This window comes from Apis laboriosa, unplaced genomic scaffold, assembly GCF_014066325.1.
Source record: "Apis laboriosa isolate Shangri-la unplaced genomic scaffold, ASM1406632v1 scaffold33_cov142, whole genome shotgun sequence".
Classification (NCBI taxonomy): Eukaryota; Metazoa; Arthropoda; class Insecta; order Hymenoptera; family Apidae; genus Apis; species Apis laboriosa.
Window position 1 is genome coordinate 526,943 of NW_025222887.1, and position 20,705 is coordinate 547,647.

At 42.6% G+C, this 20,705-nt stretch overlaps 1 protein-coding gene across 1 annotated transcript in view; it reads right to left on the reverse strand.

Moving 5' to 3' along the window:
• The window catches only part of LOC122714594 (nephrin), a 97,322-nt gene that overhangs the window by 56,555 nt on the left and 20,062 nt on the right, over positions 1 to 20,705 (reverse strand). The window lies entirely within an intron of this gene.

The following is a 20,705-nucleotide window of genomic DNA, read 5'->3' on the forward strand; positions in this document are numbered from 1 at the left end:
GTTTCGCTGCACTTTCAGGGCGAACCCATTCTACTCTGCGAACACTCATTTTCCATAATTATGGAAAATTTCACTCGACTCCTCTCCCCAACTGATCCGAATATCGAGATATTTAAATAACGTAACGTAAATAAATTGTTTTAACGTTAAAACTTACTTACCGTTTTGGACGATGTTTATATATCGTTCCGGTGCGAAAGAAATTTTACACGATAAAATTTAAAACGCGATATTTCTATTCAAACTATGCGACAGAAACCTTCCTTTTGACACGAATAGGAAAAAGCGACTCGAAGAAAAAAAAATCCCAATTTATTTTTGAAACTACATTATTAAAAAAAAAAACCGTAATAAAACTATATTTCTTTAAGAATTGTTTCGCTGCATAACTAGATCATTATTTTATTATATCTTGCGAATAATCGCGATAAACTCGTATCGCTATTATCGAATCCTTCGTCCCACCTTGAAAACGATTGGCAGCGCCTGGATCAAGATCCTCGATCCTCTGTCACACGAAAAATGTCACGTTAATTGTGGAGACTCGTACGTTCCTCATTACCTCAATCATAAGAAAAAAGAAAAAAGAAAAAAGAAGAATTATTCCGTTGTTTATAACACAGAGGTTACTTTTCGCCACTCAAAGTCGTCGCGAAATAAACTGTCGCGTCCCGCGGGAGGAAGAGGAAGACGTTCGCGCGTTCTCGTTTCTGTACACGTATTACGAGACAGCACGGACGGTTAGTTAACGCTGGGGGACTGTTTCGCGTATATCCTGATCTCGCGCATCCGAGATAACCGGGATGGGGGCACAGAGCATCCAGGCCGACTGACCTCCTATCTTCCTTGTATTCTTGCCACTCGAGTTAACCTCGGCGAAAAGGGAGGCTTCGAAGGAAGGAAGGAAGGAAGGAAGGAAGGAAGGAAGGAAGGAAGGAAGGAAGGAAGGAAAGGTTGGCGTTTATCGATAGGATGCGTTTTAAGCGTAGGAGAAGAAAGGAGGAAGACGGAGGAGGATCGAATGGCGGAGACAAATGGGTTATGAATTAATGGTTGAAATCGGAGAACAAAGAGAGGATTGGAGATTCTCTCTGGTTAGGTTGTCGGTCGGAAGGGGAAGAGGGGGAGGGGGATACGGGTGAAAGGGCACGTCCGGATCCCATCCGCGGGAAGCGAGAGGGGATAGAGAGTGCAGCCAGGTTCCAGCTGCGTGCAATAAACGTGCGTTAAGCCGTGCGCATGTGGTCCAAAGCCACGTCGAGATTATACACCGAAAGCTAATTAACTCTGTCCGGGGGAGGTTCGTCTCCTTCGCTTCTTCTTTCGAATCTGTTTCACTTCGATCGAAGAGCGAACCAACGAATCTCGTCCAATTTTATTTAGCCTCGCGAAATTTACGAATAGATAATATACGATGGATAATATAATTCGAGGGATGATTTCTTCAGGAGGGGAGGGATGGGGTGGACGATGATCGATGTACCTTGAAACCTTCGATGGTGATGGTGATGGTGGTGGTGGATTCGAAACGGGGAACTGCGAGATTGCAGACCTGTTTCCCAAATTAAGGTCGTATGCAACATTCCCGCATCGCGTGTCTGCATACCCTGTACAGCTGCTTGCGTCGAGTGTATGCAAAATTCAGGAAACCACTCTCCGCACTGTTCTCACCTTCTCGCCTCTCTCGTCCTTTCGTATAATCCGACAGAAAAAAAAAAAAAAAGAAGTTACGATTCGGAGTTTGACGTTAAATCAACGTTAAATCAAAAAATTTTTAGAAAAAAGAAGGGGGGAAAAAAAACAACAACAACAACAACAACTCTCTCCATCGCGGGGAGAGAACGCGTTATCCCGTTCACCGCGCCACGTCACATATATCGCCGCGTACGATCGAAAGTCGTACGAGCGTCGTTCTAAAATTTGTTATTTTTTTTTTTTTTTTTTATATATATAATTGTCCTTTTGTTCCCTACATTTTTCGTTATAACTTTTTTAACGACGCGTTTATGACGCTTTCTACGGTACACGGTTCATACGGTTTTATTATCGCGACGAATCGAAAAAGATTTGAAAAAGAAAAGCCAAGTTTTCCACTAATTTTCGTTCCTTCCAATTATATATATATTATATATATATTATATTATTCGTACGTCGATCGACAAACATTCTTCTCGCGTATTCTCGCGCGCGTAAAAGTACTTGGTGGCATCGATCTATCGAGAGTGCATGATAAAAAATTGAGTAGAAACTATCGAGTGGAGAATATAATCGATCGAGGTGTAAATTACCATATACAGGTTGGAGACGAAATAACCAACGATAAATCGATGATCGGTATTAACGTATATTTGTATATTTCATTTCATTATTTTCATTATTTCTAGAATAAATCCGAATCTCTTTTAATCTTGTACGGGACAATTTAAATTTGAATTTTACGACATGTGTAACGACATTTATCTTTCCTCGGGACGGGTCAAAATATTATCGCGATATACGTTCGTATCGTATCGATTCGCGACGAGTAAATGAAAATTTGGAGAGAAAAAAGGAAAAAATTCGAATATAATCGATCGACATCGATGATTTCGATTTAATTCGCGCGGCATTTTTTTCACGTTTACGCGGCGCGAGCGTGAGAAACGAGCGGTAAACCGAATTCCCAAAGTACAAAAGTGAATAAATAATGGATGAAACGGGAATCTTGTTGTTGAAAGTATCGTTGTTTTTTCTTTTTTTTTAATTCGCAGGTTGACGGGGCGACAATTTACCGAAGTGAATAGTTAAACGAATTGGTATCTCGAAACCCAATTGGAATACCGATACATTCGGTTATTGGGGGGGGCGCATTGTTCCCAGAGTCGGTGCATCGAAACGCGGAGGCAAAGGCGCGCTCGATCCACCGATGATGGAAACAACTTTGGCCAAACTTTTGGCCCGCCAAAAATCGATCGCGTTCAATCGCGACGATAATTAAATTGCGATAATTAAATATAAACGGTTGGGCATTCGCGACGTCGTCGGAATGGAAGAAAATGGCGGATAGATAACGGGGGATGGACGGATTGTTCGATCGATCGATCGATGATGTTGGAAAAACATCATGGCTGTAACATGGGATACGTGCACACGGGATAATTTGGAGCGTAGTTTTCATTGATCGAATGAATCGATAATTGGTATCTCGCGGGAAGCAAATTAGAGCGGCGTCGAGGGTGCATTGTGACGCGGTCGTGGACGGAGCAATAGAGGAGAACTGGACTTGGTCGGGCAGGCAGGGAGGCGCGAGTAAATGCGAAGCTTGCCGTTTGCTCCGCCACGGCGTCCGATTAATTTCTCCGGCAAAGCCTGCGGGCTCCAAGGACATTGGCAACGATTGTTTTCGGCTTTGTCGATCTCAAAACCGTGTAAACGTCCGCCGGTCGCTTTCGCGTGTTTCCTAATTAAACTACCACTATGCCAGAGAGAGAGAGAGAGAGAGAGAGAGAGAGAGAGAGAGACTTTAGCCAACTATTCCAAACCGCTTTTCCTATTTACATTAACATATTTCTCTCGGCGGAGCAAAGTCTCCTCTTAGTTTTCTTTCGACTCCACCAAACAAACAACGCCGACTTGGCAAGAAGAATAGGAAAAATCGTGTCGTTAATTTAATTTATCCCATTTATCCCGCGAAATGAATGAACGGAACGAAAGATAAATAATAATAAGTTTTAAAATAATCCCGGGCCGAGATCTTAAAATCAAGAGAATTTGCATAGGATGGTAACGAAGAACCGAGAGAATCTGCATTTCTTTGAGGTTAATGGGCCGGGAAGAGAGTAACGAATTGAACGCGCTGTAAGAGTTGATCTTATTCGAAGACTCGTCATGCGCGAACAAAAATTTACGAACAAAAATTAAGTCGAAGAATCGTGCGAGAAAAGAGAAAGACATAACCTTATTATTATTATTATTATTATTATTATTATTATTATTATTATTATTATTATTATTGTCGTCAAATTAGACGAAAGATAATTACGGCTCGTTTTCGAAAACGAACTCGACAGAGAATCGAAATCGCTTAAATGTTCGTAGGTAATCTACGAGCGGAGTTTCTCGATATCGAAGGATTTTTCGACAAAGAAAGGAGATATCATCCCTTAGCGACGAGGGACGCTCGTAATAATGCAGGAACAAGAGCGATGACGGGATCTTATTTCACCAGTCCGATTACTGCAATATTAAGTGAAACTAACTTACCAACGGTGCAAGTTGGGACGTAGCAAGGTATTAATCCTAAGGTACGCAACGTCTAAAATATTACACCATCAGCCGGGTAACAGTGATACGCAAACAACGAAGAAGTAAGAGACAACCGCTTTAACGATTTCATTAAAACGTCTTAATTACCCTTAACTTTGGGAGGAGGAGAACGATAAGAGTTATTCGCTTATATATTCTTGCCACCGCGAACGCTTTCTTTTCGAAAGGAAATATTCGTCAAAGTTCGACGACGTTCCCCCGAAGGGAGGAGGGAAAACACGGAAGAAATTTTTGGTTGAAAAATTCGGAAAAGATTCGGAGCGGCTCGTTATCGGAAATATTCGACGGACAAATGGTGGTTTTTTTTTTTTTTTTTTTTTTTACGAGCGGATGTTACGAGCAGCGATAGGATAGAGAGAGAGAGAGAGAGAGAGGTTATCCACTCGGATGAGAATGCTGTCAGCATGATTGTCATCGAGAATCCAATCAAGTAGGCGAGCATAGCGCGTTCCGATCATCTCAATAATAACCGACCGTTTAATTTCGATCGATGATAGATTGCTCGAACCACTGATCTCGCAACATTCGATTTTCGATCCGTTATCGCGCTCCTCCCCTATCGTTTAACTACGATATCGATAGATTCGGCGAATTTTCATTACACTCGCAACGTCGAATTAACGTCGGATTAGAAGGAATTTTCGAATTTGAATCGTTTCAGAATCTTCCTCCTCTTTTTTCCATCGCTAGTCGAAGAAAAGGTGGAAAAACGCGGGCCAACGGATCGAATACCGATCGAAATCCGTACCTTTTTTTTTACCAGGAAAATGGCGGGGCATCGATCGAGTTTCCTTGCCCTGGGAAGGCAAGTAGACGGAGCGTTCGAGTCCCTTTCTTCCCCGCGATCCATTATCGGATCTAAATAAAGCTGGCCGTCCACGCGGAATATTAAAGATTGGAATTTAAGGGAGTCGCGTGTACAATGGACGGCAATTTAAATAATTTCGAACCCTTAATTATGACTCGGCTCGGTGGATGGCTATTGGCCAAATTGCGCTTTTCGTAGCGAAATTTCACGAGAGAGCACGAAAGAGGAAATTACAAGCGAATTCGAGGAGAGAAGCGAAGAAACAAATTCTTCTTTTTCCTCCTCGTAAACCCCACGCATACATATTCTCCGCATTGACCTTCCAACGACTTTTCGAAGGTTCGATGATGAGAAGGTAGGAAAAATTCCCCTTTTCCTGGCAAACTTGAACAATATTTATTTGCTTGCTTGATTTTCTTACAATATCGCTTCGTAAATAGCTTCCTAAGCTCTTTACGTGTAATCTTATCTAATTATCTTAATCTTACGAAAGAGTCAATCTTAGTGTAGAAAAACGAGTATGAAAAGCGGAAGAAAATAGAAAATTTGGGGGGATATTAGTCGACGAGTTTTTCGTATACGAGAAGCTTCGGGTATTCGCGATTTATCTAGAGTTCGATTCGAGATCTTGGCCCTCGGATATACACAGAGCCGACCGATCTTCGGCCCAACGATATTTGAATTTGAATTACGCTTGCCGTCAAACCTGCTGCTACCAATTTTCCAATTTAAAATTTTTCCATCGTTTTTCGAAACCAACTATCGCTTTGCCTCAATTTTTCCGCACAGGCGAATATTTAACGTACAACGAATATTTCCGTTACAGAGTGTTGGACAGAGTGGAGAGAGGACGGTTCCGGGATAAAGTGGAAAATTGTGGTGGCGAGCACTGAAATTCGGAGAGGGACACACGAAGATAATATCAGTGAGGATCTCTGTACAGCGAAAGGGGAAGTAAAAGAGGAGGGGGGAGCCCGAAATACTCGGCGGTGGTGGTCAATCAGGAATGGCGAGGGTAATAAGTCCTACCCTGTCCCCATTCCCATCTTCCAAGGTATTTACCTTTGGGATACATCGAATCCCATTTCTAACGCTTTATGACTTTTAAAGTTTCTCTTTTCTTTCCTTTTCTTTTTTTATTTCGTTTAATTCAATCGACCTCTCGTTCTTATTCCTCTTTTACCCTTCTCTATTCGTTATCGATGAACATAGTTAATATATATATATATATACACGTATTTTTTATTTTATAATTTTTTTCTTCTTCTTTTCTTTTTCTCTCTTTTCACAATCGAATGAAAATGGAACGTAAATGGAAAAAGAAGAGGAAAGGATATAATTTAAAAGCGGTGAGGAAATATATATATATATATATATATATATATATATAAGTGATGAAAATGGCGGATACAAGATGGAAAAAAGATCTTAATTCGATACAGAGTTATTATATTCGTAACGTTGTTGGAAAATTTGTACGATCGATCGATTATACCGATATACACGCCAGGTTTTAATGCACCGCGTTACGATCGGTAAGCTTGAATTTTTACGCGCGCCCCAACAAAATGTACGCGTTTTATTCGACTTATTAATTACGTACATCATACGCGTGGAACGTTTACAGAACCGCGTTAACCGCAATCAAGAGCGAAAAAGCAATGTTGCGTTCGCGTTATCGATTCGTTTCGCGCGATTGTAAAGCGGAGAGTACACAATTTTTATCGGGCAAAGGTTCCGTCCAATTAATATCCAAAAACCGATATTCAAAAAGTATACCTTCCATCGTTTAACCCTTCGATTTCGACGCTTGAAGATATATTTAACCACGCGACTCGGTGATCGAATAATTTTCCAATTTTTTATAATTATATTTTTTATAATTAGCGGATCGCCTTACAAAGTTTCGAAAAACTTTGGAAAATCTCTTTACTTGCAATCTCTTTAGTTGTTATTTTTAATAATTTCTATTTCGATTGCGACGGTTAATCGACGAGCGACGGTCGAAGGCAGAATCGGAGGACTCGGATGATTGGGAGGAGGTGTGGAGGGGAGAAAGAGGGGAGAAGAGATCGGTGTTAAGGGGGAGTCATACCGACACGACCGTTCTTAGGCATTTTCAATTACGCGAAATTACCTCGGGTTATTAATAATGCTGGCTGATATTTACGCTACTCGGCGTCGAGCCGCCGCCGCCGCCGCCGCCAACCGCGCTATTCTCTCCTCGGCGCACCGCTATGCTGACGGAAGCAAATAAAGCTTATTAGGGAGTCGCGTGCGCTCCAAATATGCACACCAATTTAAATGGACGCGCGTACACGGTTGCAAACTAGTAGAAACCTTGCACTTCAACCCCTCTACGACCCCGTACGACCGATGAAGGAGAAAAGCGAGTCGCGCTTACGCCCGCTTCTTTCCTTCCTTCCAATTTATTTCATTTAGATAGATGTAAAGAAAAATAAAAGTTTGAAACGACAAATTAATAAACGTTCTTCTACTCGTCGTTATCTCGAGAAGCTGCGGATTTACACGCGAGTTTTAGGAAAGTTTTTCCTGAGAAGAGACGCGATACGATCGATAATCATATTTATAATGGAGATTTATATGGAGGGGAATTTCATACATATGTAGGTACACACAGGTTGGCACGATGTCCGAAAGAGTTTGGCAGCGAGGCCACGTTCACCCGATATTTCTACCGCGTAAAAACGGAGAATGCAGATTATACGCCGCCGGAATGGAATAACCACGGTAGAAAATGGCGAGGATGATGCATGCCCGAACCGGTGCTACTACACCGCTTACTTCTTCTTTTCGTCCCCTTACGCTTTGTATCCCTCCTTTTTACGCTCCTTCTCTCCACGCGGGGGCGGAGAAAAATTACCTCGGCGGTAATCGATCTGCGCTTCGATTTCGAACGCGGCGCGAAGGAAAGAGAGAGAGAGGAGACGTTAAGGAGCAGAGGACAGGTTAACGGGGCGGGGAGTCGTAAGAAGCACTCGCGGTTATGGGATTCCATAACGACGACGAGGCGAGTAATATACATAGATACATATATATATATTTAATTATTTATAAGTATAACCTAACTCAAACCAAAAAATTTTATAAATTAAAAATAAACTATAATATAAATAAAAAATTATAAATTTAAAATAAATTTATTTTTTAATATAAAATTTATATTTAATTATTTCTATTTATGAAATATTTAATATAAAGCTTCTAACTTTATTAAAGATTTTAAAAATCTATATTTCTAAATATATTTATATAGTTTAAAATAAAACATTATATTTTCAATATAAAATTAATTTATAAATTAATTTTATATATATAAATTATTATATATATATTAGATATATAAATTAGAATATATATATAAGTAGCGAGGGTAGTTTGGTTGGACGTTTCCTCGCTTTTTTCGCCTCTCTCTCTCTTCTCCCCGGGGCGTTTACTCCCTGCAAAAATGAAAGTAATAATTACCGAGCGCTCTGCTTGACGCGCAATTTTCACCCCTGTCGTTCCTCCTATACGCCCCTCCTAGACACGCCGCTTCTCGGTTTTACGAGCAGAGAAAATTTAAAATATCCGTCAACTTGTAGCTTTTCCTCTCCTTTTCCGATCGAGCGCTATTTTCTTTTAATCGACCAGACCGTACGTTCGAATATCTTATCTCTAATTCTGCTTCGTCGATGCGTACGTGAAAAAGCGAGAGCAGAAATTTCTCGATTTATTTTTCGCACCACATCTTTCGAAATCGTGCTTTATATATATATATATATCGGATGAAACGTTTCACAAATTTTCCGAATATCGAATTAATTCGCGATACGATACGATCCATCGCCAAAGTGATACTCGTTTTTCTTAATTTTATTTCGAAATATTAATTTACACGCCCGCGAAAAATCACGCGTTCGATTCGAACTCGCTTAAACAAGAAAATAACGCGAATCGGTCGATTGGTGAATTTGGCCCGATCGCGGACGAAAGGAGGAGGATGGAGGGGGGCGCGAGCGACGAGAATTGGAAATTATCGGCGGAATGTCGGGCAACAACACGCTCGTCGAGCATTCTTCTCTCACCACGACTAATTACGCTTCATCGCCTAGCGTCTTGGCGGAAATATCGGGACGAGCGCAACCCTTCGCATCGAATGCTTTCGGAATTCGGTGCGGAATTCCAGCTAGTATCGATTCGGGCATGCACTCGAACTTTAATAGCCGTGGAATACGCGCGCTAGACGAGTATAAAGGTAAATCGTTTCCACGCTACGTGCGTGTATTCATCGACTTTTTCACCCGTATCCGCACACCTACTCCCACGCGAATTCAACAGTTGTCACTAACATAAATTCCAACCATCAACCTTTTCTATTACCTGCCCGTTCTCCGTCGTAACGAGTAAGAGAAATCGAAACGTTATTTCCTAGAGATTGGCCGTAAACGAGTAATTATCCATGTTCGCCTTTCGAAGAATATGATAATTATAAACGCGGATTAATTCTCTCTCTCTCTCTCTCTCTCTCTTCTCCCTCGCCGCAAACGTGTTTTACCATCCCGTTTACGATGCCCCTACGCGCTAAGTTCAATTTATCATTACGGTAATTATTAAGCGGTAATTGCAAGTTTTAATACGAATGGCTTTGTAACACGGAGATAGGTTAGTTATAATAGAGTTGGCGAGAGCTTTCGCCGCTCACTTCTCGAGCACCAATCGAGAGGAAATCGACCTCCTCCCCTACTACCTTTTCAGTCTGATGCTCGCGTTCCTTCCTTCGTTCGTTCGTTCGCCGTGGGATATAATAAGGTGAAGGGTATCTTCTCGATACGCCAACTTGGGAGAGGAAGCGCCAAGATGGTTAAGCGACGTGGAAAGGCCTTACACCTCCCGCTTTCTTTGCCCGAAACTCGTCACACTTTTTTTTATGTAATCTTCCAATCCCCGCTTCGATCGAAACGATTTATCGACGATGATAATCGAGGATAATGGACGCGTCTCGGAATTGGAATTTTTTTTTTTTTTTTTTTCTCCTTTCGAGGAGGAACGAAAATAGGGGAATAGGAAGAAGCCTACGAAACGTCTTTTACCGAGAATCGGAGATAGAAATCCGACGCGACTCTTTCTCTCTCTCTCTCTCTCTCTCTTTCTGCGGTCGGACGACGTCCGGTCGATCGTATCGATCGCGCTTAAGCCGCTTATTATCGTCGCGGCTTTGAAATATTATACGTGCTCAACTACGCGAAACATCTAGTCGATTATATTGTACTTTTGCTTATGAAATAATTATCGAGCTTAAAGGGGAGAAAGTATTTTATATAAGAAGAAATATTATCCTCCCCGACAGACTTCACGGAGATTATCGAGAAGAGGGCGCACATCGCGGAAACGTTCTGCCTTTACAAAAACATTCTTCCGCCAACGCAGAGGATTCTCCAATAAAAGGTCGATCAATTTTCCTTCCCCTTCTGAAATTCTTCCGCCGAGATATTTTTCCAAAAAAAAAAAAAAAGGCTAGGTTAAGAAAAAAATCGTAAAACTCGATTCGATGCAACTCAACTTTCGAGAAGAAGCGAGGCTTTTCACGCGTCGCTCTTGCCACGTGACCGTATCCCGCGTCAACAGCTTCGTCGCATCCACTAATTATTTATCATCCCGTGAAAGTAACTGGCTCTTTCGTCCATGTGAATAAGTAACCGCCATTAAACTCGAGCATGCAGGCGATATATCTGTCGAGAGTAGGAGAGTGCTTCCGACTTACGACTTTTACGAGCACGTTGCAACGTTGCTCGGTCCTTCGTCGTCTCGTCCTCCTTTGTCTCTCGAACGAAAGCTTGCCGCGCCACTTTACTCCTAAATTACACTACGCTTCCCCTCCCCACGAATACGAATCTCTTCGTCGTTCTCCAGCAATTTTTATATATATATATATATATGTGTGTGTACACGTATATAGGATTATAGGCGAGGACGCGCGAAAGAGGTTAAATCGAAGGAAGGAAGGATTATCGGTAGAGTATTCGGGATATTCGGGGTAGTAAGCCCTGGAGGGTAACCCCGTAGGAGGAAGCTGGTACGTCGTAATCGAGCCACTAGCTCGCCGAGATAGGGAAAGAGAGAGGGAGGAAGAGAGAGAGAGAGAGAGAGAGAGAAGTGATTTCGACCATAACAACCGGTTCTCGCAGAAGCGACAGACTCGAACGCGGTCGAGATTCATTCGACGCAAAGATGAATCCAGAGTCGAGGTAAACGCGTTGCTCGAAGGAAGGAGGAGCAACAACTTGATTCGATTCGATCGAAAATATAACAATAAAGATACTCTTATCCTATCTTATTATTACCATTTTACTATCTTTACCGCTTTTTGCTTCTCATTTTCCAGACGCGACGAAAAGTACATCGAGTTCTCCTTTCCGATTTACTTTGAAGAAGAGCTTACCTTGATCGTCCTCGAACGATGATAGAAGCGAGAGGAAGGGAAATATTGGAAAAGGAGGGAAAGTTATTTCGTTACGTTTCGCGATCAAAGCGCAATAAACTGATAATAAGCACGTTTAAAAGGTGCGATGTTTGTCTCTCTATATAGTTGCGGGTTGGCTGCCGCGTATTGGCTAAGCTGCTAAGGGGCGATAGGTGAAAAGAAGATGTAGAGGGAGGAATGGAAGGGGGAGGAGGAGGGGAAGGAAGAAGGGTCTTAGCACGCGGAAACTTTAAGATCTTATAAGAAAAGTTAGTAGTTCGCACAGTTCTTCTATTTCCCTTATATATACCGAGCTTCCTCCTCTTCCTCCTCCGTTTCCTTTCGCTCCTCCCGAGCTTCGACCTCCTTCTTTTCACCCACCAACGCTCCACCTTTCGAGCGTATCCCCTCCTCCGGATATAATACACCTTTAATTTCCGGATTATAAAGTCCCGCTTGACGCGCCACGGTTAATTTACCGTTCTCACGCGCCTTCCCAAACGCGCGTCGGAGAGGAGCCCTGGAAAATCGCTACGTTTTCCATTCGTCCGAATCCCGATTCCATATCTTTCCAAGTTACATATCTCTTAACATCGTTCCAGAAGCTCGAAATCATTTGAAACCCAAGTCGAAGGAAAAATCGTCCCCCCCCCCCCCCCCGATGAGTAAGTAAACGCGTTTAAAAATTCGCTAATTTTCAAATTCCCTCTTCTCGTTTCTCGATAATATTGCGGGAATAACGGGGAAAAAAGTTTGTCAGCCGGGGAAATAACGAGCACGTAACTCGATAAGATGGAACGATGGAAAGTCGTGGGCTACGCTCAGCTAACGTAGACTTAAGGCCTAATTTTTCGCTACACCGGATCCACGGAGATTCGTGTCGGTCGGGAAAAGAAAGGGAAAAGAAAAAGGGAGGAAAGGGGAGGGATCCATCCGTCCTCCCTCCCTCGATCGCGATCCGAGACGATCGCGTGGTTATCGCTGGTTGTCCTGGCTGGCAATCGCAAAAACGCGAGAAACGGGGGAAAGTTTCGCTATAAACTGTAAGGGAGAGAGGGAAGAGAAACACTTTTATCGAGCGGCAACACTCGGCAAACTTGGTCGCGAGATAGAAGAACTCTCTTCGACTTGTGCCGTTTAACGCACCCCCCCCACCTTCTTCTTCTACGTGCGCGCTCTAACTCCCTTCGCTAACTATCGCACTAATTCTAATGTTCTTTGCGCCATCGGTTCATAAGGGGAGAAGAAGAAGAAGAAGAAGAAATCTACGCGTTATTGTGCGTTAAATACGATACACTTGACGAAGCTGAGTTTTCAAGTTTTAATAGATTAGACCGGCCTAATTGCGAGCTCGAGAAAGATAAAAGTTGGGGAAAAGTTGAAATAACGTAACGGGGGAGGAAAAAAAGAGAGAGAGAGAAAAGAATGGAAGAAGCAAAAGGAGAAGAGTCACCTTTTAACCGTTAACGATTAACGGTATATATAAAATCGATCGATATTGAACTGGCTTAATTAAAGGGAAGAAATTTATGAAAAGTTTTTTAATTAATTTGAACGATCGGTACGTAGTAGTGGGAAATAAACGAATTTCGCAAAGTGCGCGATAAATAAACAATTTCCTTCCGTAATTTACGGAAAAAATTCGTTTCGAAACGCAACTTTCGACTTCCTTCCTTCCTTCTTTCCTTTCTTTCGAGCAAGAATTGTAGCGGAATTCGATCCGTAATTTGGAAACTCTTTCTCGCGATGTTGTTTTCGAGCAGAAACAAGGGGTGGAAAAGCGCGGTCATTAATTAATCAATGGTTAAATCGAGCGACGATCGATCAACGACGGACCAAATCGAATCGAATCGCTGATTACAGAGTTGACCCAGAGATAGTCGAGATATTGCGCGTAATTGCCGATACCAGAAGGTAATAGATTTCTCGATCGGTTTAATCGGTAATAGCGATAACACGGTTTAACCGGAGGCGAGTATCGCCACTGAAACGACTATTAATTTCGAGTAGTGAATTAAAACGTTAATTGAGAAAAGAGAAGGAGGAATTTTCTCTACGCTCTCGCTACGATAATCGCTAATTTCCTTCCCTTCCCTTTCGTTCAATCTCGAGATTTCCTATGGAAAATTCGAAGATACCGATTTCGTAAAGCTGAAAAGAAGAAGAAGGAGAAGGAGAAGGAGAAGGAGAAGAGGTTGGTTCGTGGAAATCGTTGGAATGCGGCGGCGGTAAAGCGAGGTGGAAGGTTGGGAAAAAGATCAGGATGCTCTAAAGGGTGACACCGCTACGCTTATTTGACACTTGGGACGACAAACGGCCACCTTATTACCTTCCTCCTTGTTCTCGATATCCTCCGACGAATCGATTTCTCAACGACCTGTTCCGACATCCTCCTCCAAGGTCGAGCAATTCGTTTCGTTCGAGAAGAATTTTCGATATAATAAGCCTTTCGTTTGCCAATAGTTTGCCCCTTCTTCTCCTACTTGTCTATTCTTACCCGCACACGTGGATACGTATACACGAGTATACGAATATACGAGTGTACGAATATACGAGAGGACAAAAACCGGATAAAATTAGGTAGCTCGATCGAAGAATCGTTTCGAGAGAAAAACAAAAAAATCGAACTCGAGAGAGAGAGAGAGAGAGGGAAGGCGCGAAAAAGGGTCTTAACCGAGGGCGGAGGCGGATCGGTTGGCGGAAAAATCGTCGATACCACCTCGGTGGTTGGATCGCGGTGGACGGCGGTCGTGAAACGAAATAAAAAGGACGTATTGAAAAATGGGGAAAAAGCGGGGGACGAAATACACGGATGGTGCATTGGCTTTCGAAGCGATCGCCAGTGGCGATAAGGACTTCATTGTCTCGGCACCGAATCGAAAAACGAGCGGAACGCTGGTGCAACGCTGGTGCAACGCTGGTGGATAGATGAAAATGGCGGAAAGAAGGGAAGAGTCGGAGGTTGCGCGGCTAAACGACCCCTCTCTCTCTCTCTCGCTCTCTCTCTCTCTCTCTCTCTCTCTCTCTCTCTTCCTAGTGAAACGCGAAAATTCGATATGCGTGTGTGTCCACCGCAAAATGAGCCAGATGTTAACGCAATTTCCCGCTAAACCGCGTCCCAATCGTACGTTTCGTTTCAATTTTTGCCCCCTTTTCTTCCTCATCTTCCGTTCCGAAACCCGCGTTTCAAAATATTTTGATACTTTCGTCGTGGAGATTTAACTCTTACGTATATAAATATATATATATATATATATATATATATATAGAAGTAGAATCGTATTCTCGATTGTTTCGTTCGATTGCTGGAACTTTGAAAATTGTGCGCTGATTCTTCCAAGTTAAACGCGGTCCCGTTTATTCCACGCTTTCAGATGTAAATTCGAAGCAGTTTTCGGCCATCGTTATGCCGAAGACAACACAGAATTGGAATAATGGAAACGCGAGAGAGGAAACGTTTGCTCGTACTCGCTCCTACCAGACGAATTTCACGCTTTTCTTACTCTTCGTATCGACTTTTCACTCCACCCTTTTTATCCTGCTTAACCATCCACCGGATCGGTCCTCTATCTCGTTGTTTTAAATAAAATACGCTTGCAGATCGATCCAACCGTCTTAATTCCATATTTGTTCGCGGCAAGAAGTCGACGAACGAAACAGAGGACGAAAGATAACTCGATTTAACAACTGGCTAGAGGATTCGACGCGTTCAGACCTCGAACAGAAACGAGAATGTGCGTATAAAGTTTAAGAGACAACGTTTCGCGAAAATTTACATACAGCGATCGAGATGGATCGAGACGAACGAAAATAATTCTCCGCGCTATTATTCGCGATAATAAAATCGATCGAATTTACTCTCTTCGAGGACGGGCTTTTGCCAAGGTCGCGTCGATCGAATCGCCCGGAATCGCAAACGCACGTAAAATGTATATCGGGCTTCGAAACTCTTAAGGATCGAGTCGTTTTCGAAAATCGCGAAACTCTGACTTTGAATGAAATCGTTTTACTTTTTTCCCTTCTTTTTAACCATCCCTTCGTTTCACTCCTCTCCTTTTCTTTTTTCGAGAAAAAAAATATATATATAAATTCCGTTCGATGGACGCGTCGTTTCGAACGAGTTTCCTTTACGTAAATTGTATGCATAGCTGATAATAGCGCGAATATCGGAGAATTCCATTAGCCGCGCGTCCCATTTCCTCGCGCTCCTCGACTAGTTTCCTCGGTGGCGCGCGCTCCTTTTCCTCCTATTCCTGCCGCGCAAGAAAGCGAGGGGGAAAGAAGAGAGGGGAGGCGGAAGACGAAACGAGTCTTACCGGGTTGAAAGCCATATTAATAGTCGGCACTTAAGAGTTTCATTAAGTCGCGACCGCTCGATCACTGCCTACCACCCGCCGCAGCTACAACTTTCGCGTCTACCTTTTAACCGACCATCGCCTCCCCCGAGGAGCTTCGATCCTTGCGATTCCTCCCCTATTTTTCCCCCCCCCCTCGTCTCCCTTCGTTTCGAAGAACACGTCGCATTCACCTCCTCGTTCTCGCTCCCCGTTCCGTCCTCTGTAAACAGGGGCGGAGGAAAGTAGCGGAGGTAGAATGGTATTCATCAACCTGGTCCTCGACCCCTGCCTCGACGAATTTCGCCCTTTCAAATTTTTGTCGGCGCCGTGTCACACGGGCCGCCGCGTCTCGTTTAACGTCGACCGTTTCAAATTTTCGTGCGCGATAATACGCCTAAATACGCGGCTAGATCTCGAGCTTTCGCTCACAGGAGAGAGAGAGAGACACGGTTGTGGATGGAACTCGCTATTAAACGCGGCTTCGCTATAGAAAACGGCACATCCGCTCGTTCTTCTCCCTCCCTTCTCTCGAGCCGTCCACCTCCTTTCGAGATATCGTCGTATATCTCTCCGATTTTTATTTCGACAATTCGAGGAATTCGCGACGGATAGAAATCGAAAATTATTACGCCGAGGGGTGTAACGATTGTTTGGAGGGGGGAGCGAGAAAGACTCGGCAGATGGAGCGTTACGTCTCTATCCATCTCCACCTTTCTCTCTATTAAGGGGAGAGAAATTTACGAGCGGCGGCGCGTCGGTGATCGAGGTGGGTGCATCTAATGGCCGTTGCCGTCCGTGCGAGACCATCCATATCGTCGAGAGAACGTCCTTCTTTCTCTCTCTCTCTCGTTTAAGGGAGGAACCTTACCACGTGATTTAACGTTGTTACCACGATTTTTTTTTAACCTATCCCATCCCATCTTTCGAGAGTAAGCAACTCTCTCTCTCTCTCTCTCTCGCTCGCTCGTCAAATAGAAGAAGCAGAAGAAAAGATTCGCGGTTTTAAAAGGTAAATATTACGATTCTCTTTCGACACGTCGAACGAACACGCGTGAGTGAAGTGGACGAGTTGCTCGACGGAAAGTAAGTTATAGAATTAAAGGAGAGGAAATCCCACCACCCAACTTTCCCAACAAGTTAAGTCGCTTTGTTTCTTTCTGATACGAGTTGTCTATTACTTATCTAAAAATAAAATATAAATTTAAAGGATAAAGATAGGGGAAAGAGAATCTTAAAGTCGCGAACGATGCTCGCGATCGGTGTTGCAAGGTCGACGTTACGATTATCATTCCGGACGGGACGTTGGCATTGCTGTTCACCGCGGGAATAATTGAGTGGCGAACGTCGCGCCGAGAATAACGCGTCGTCTAATTATGCGATCGTTTGCGACCACCGCGACCACCGCCACCGCCACCGAAATTGCGAATCGTTTTAATCTCGTTGTCCGAATTCTGCCGATTGTTTCCCCTGACGCGGCGAGCTTATTCAAATTCGATAGATTTCGACGATTTTTCGAAACGCGTCACGCTTTCTATTTTAACACCTCTCCGCCTATTTACGAAACGCTTATAAAACGCGTGTGCTCCATTCGAAATATTTTTAAATTACGTTTCTACGAATCTGCTCTTTGTTTATCGTTACGAATCGTATTCGCGAGATCGAATTACCGGTTTATTATTTCTTTCTTTCTTTTTTTTTTCATCGTCCAAATCAAATTTTTACCTCGCGCCGAGAAATACCCAATTTCGAATTTATTTCGTTTAATGAATTTCACAGCGTTAAAGCGTTTATTAGTTTATTCGTTTGCGTATTCGTTTGCCTTTTGTCGTAGTTGGAACGAGAGGGAGAGAGAGAGGGAGGGAGGGAAAACGGATTGGATTTATCAACGAAATAAACAGGTATCTATTAAACGTATGCGCTCGAACTTGGAAAATGCGTAGGAAGGAAGTGTACGTGATCGAGAATGATCGAGAGTCGATTTTTCCAACTCTCGATATATTGAAGAAAAAATCGTAAGATGTTCGTTGCTTCTCCCTTCCTTCTTCTTCCTCTTTCTTCTCTCTCCCTCTTCGAATTCGTGAATAATAAACGTCGATAACGCCGGTTTGATTAATCTCTCTCGCGGATATCGCGGTGTGGATATCGCGATGAAAATAAGGAAACTAACGAATTATTTTATTATTAAATAAAAAAAAAGAAGAAGAAGAAGAAGAAGAAGAAGAAGAAGAAAATCGGAAAAGTAAAAGGATCGTATATAAAGTTTTTACTTTTGAATCTTTAAAAAGTTTACAAGATTTTAGTTTTAGCTTCTTGAAGGTATGCTTTGCTGTCTGAGCCAATAAAGGCCAGAATATAAGTTTATAATGAAGAAACTTTCTTGCCAGAGGTTAAAAGTATTAAATTCGAAATAAGAACAAGCTAGCTTCGTTTCTTCTTCGTTTCTTTATATAAAACGCATCGAAATTAACAAACGATTATTATTATATTAGGATTCCCTGTTTTAAAACTCTTGTGGTATCGTGCTTTCGATACACGCGAAACCGATCGCTTGCTTAAAATTTGAAACGCGAAAAAATTTTTCAAGAGAACCACGAATTCGTAATATCCGTTCGAGAGGAGAGGAGACGTGAAATTTAATTTGAAAAAAAAAAAAAAAAAAAAAAAAGAAACATTTAGCAATCGCTTTATCGTCGTTTTATCGCCATGTTTAAAAATTTTCATATACTCGAAGGAAGCGAAGTAATTGAGGTTACGTTACGCGTAAAACGCTTATATCATTAACCGCGTTCAAACGTTTCGTAGACACACATGTATATATATATATATATATATATATATTTATACTTCAAAGCATTCCAATTTTCATAAAACCAAATTACGCCTTGTTAAAGCATTAATTTCGAGACAGAGAGATAGAAAAACGAATAAAGAACGATTTCGCTTTGAATTTTCAGCCGGTTGAAATCGAATTATGGTCGATTTGTAATTCGATATATATATATATATATACATATTTTATATTTATAATTCGATCCTCTTTCGCCCTTGCGAAAAAATCATCGACGCTCTATCCCCACTCCGAGAAGACGAATGCGTCCTCGTCAACGCTCGATATTTTCCTCGGTTGGACAAAGGGAACGTTTTCGTATCGGCGAGGAATCGTAAATCGAGAGCGCGAGATATTCGGAATCAATTTGTCGGGGAATCTTAGCGCGATTGACCGTGTATCCATCTACACGCAGGCGCGCATGCGCTCTCCTCCCGTTACAAATACGATAGCGAACGGCAGCGCTAAGCTATTCCCGATATTACTATTTAGTCGCGAAACCGCAAACCAAAGGACTGTTCAAAGCGTTGCGCAAGTTATTGGTTCGTACCTTGTTCACATGAGGTCCGCCGCGTATCGGCTCGTGTGTGCATCGCATGAAACCGCAGCATTCGCCATCGCGATTTCTCCTTGACGATCGCTCTCTCTCTCTCTCTCTCTCATTCGAGATATGGCCGCGCAAGGATTCGTCGATGCGTTCGAAATATATCGTTTCGTATTCGTATTCGTAAATGGCGACCCGTATATAAGGGAATATAATAAGGAAACAGGGAGAACGGATATCGATGATCCAAATTCCTTCGTTATAAATCGGTTGGTGGGACGCGATGTACGAAAAGTTTAAGGGCATCGGACGTTATTGGAATTTACCGGGCCGGTAAAATTGGGACGCGTTAAGCCCTCTGGAATTACGTCTTCCTCCCTCCTCCCTCCTTCTGTTTCACCGTTATCGCGATCTTCGACTTTACGCCTTACTTTGCTCGTCTTACGCCCCTCCCCTCAATCCTCTCCCTTTCCCTCTCCTATTTTTATATACGCGCTCGCCTCTTCGCCCTCTTTCTCGCTTTTATCCATCCGTATACGGGTAGATGGTTCTCTATACACGGGATCGTCCATATTTTTCTTACCGATCGGTTAATTCTCGCCAAACTAATAAAGCTTGGAACACTTTGAGGAAGATTTATTCGAAGCGACGTAGATAAAGGCATCGTCTTTGTTACAGATACAGCTACGTGCCGAGCATCGAGATCCGACTTCTCCTCCGAATTTCCCAAGAAGAATCCGAAAGGCTGCGAAAATCTGACGGTCTGAGAGGATGTAAAAAGAAAGGGAAAAAGAGAGAGAGAGAGAGAAGGAAAAAGTTTCGATTCGCTTTGACATTTTTAATGCATATCCCAAGATCGATATCGGAGGACGAAAAAGCAATGAATCGAAAGCGTTTCCTCCTCTCCTCCTCGATAGATAGATTTGGAAACAACGCTCGTCTAATTTCGTATGTAGACCGATAATATCGTAATTTCGCAATGGTAATATGGTCTGTTCGATGTATAACGCAGTAATGCACCGCATGTGTTATTACTATACCGTATTATTACGCGGACTGCTTTATTAAATCTTGTTACGCGGTAAAGCCGCAAACTGCTACTGCGTTATAATTCAATTTCACGTAGAAAGCAAGTCCATTAGTCCGCCACTGACACATCTGCTATCGAAATGAAAATGTTCCCATTTTCCCGCTCGACGTTACACTTTTTCCCAAATAACAACCCCATCTACGCACACTTGCGAGCCGCATCTATCTCTCCCCCCTCCTCCTCCTCCTATTACGCGCCAAATATCCCTCTAATTATTCTCGTTGTTCACATTCGATCGATGCTTTAATTTCGAAATTTTTTTTTTTTTTTTAATCTTTCTAACGACAGAACGAAATCGAGAGATGCAAAGCAAGGAGATAGGATGACACGA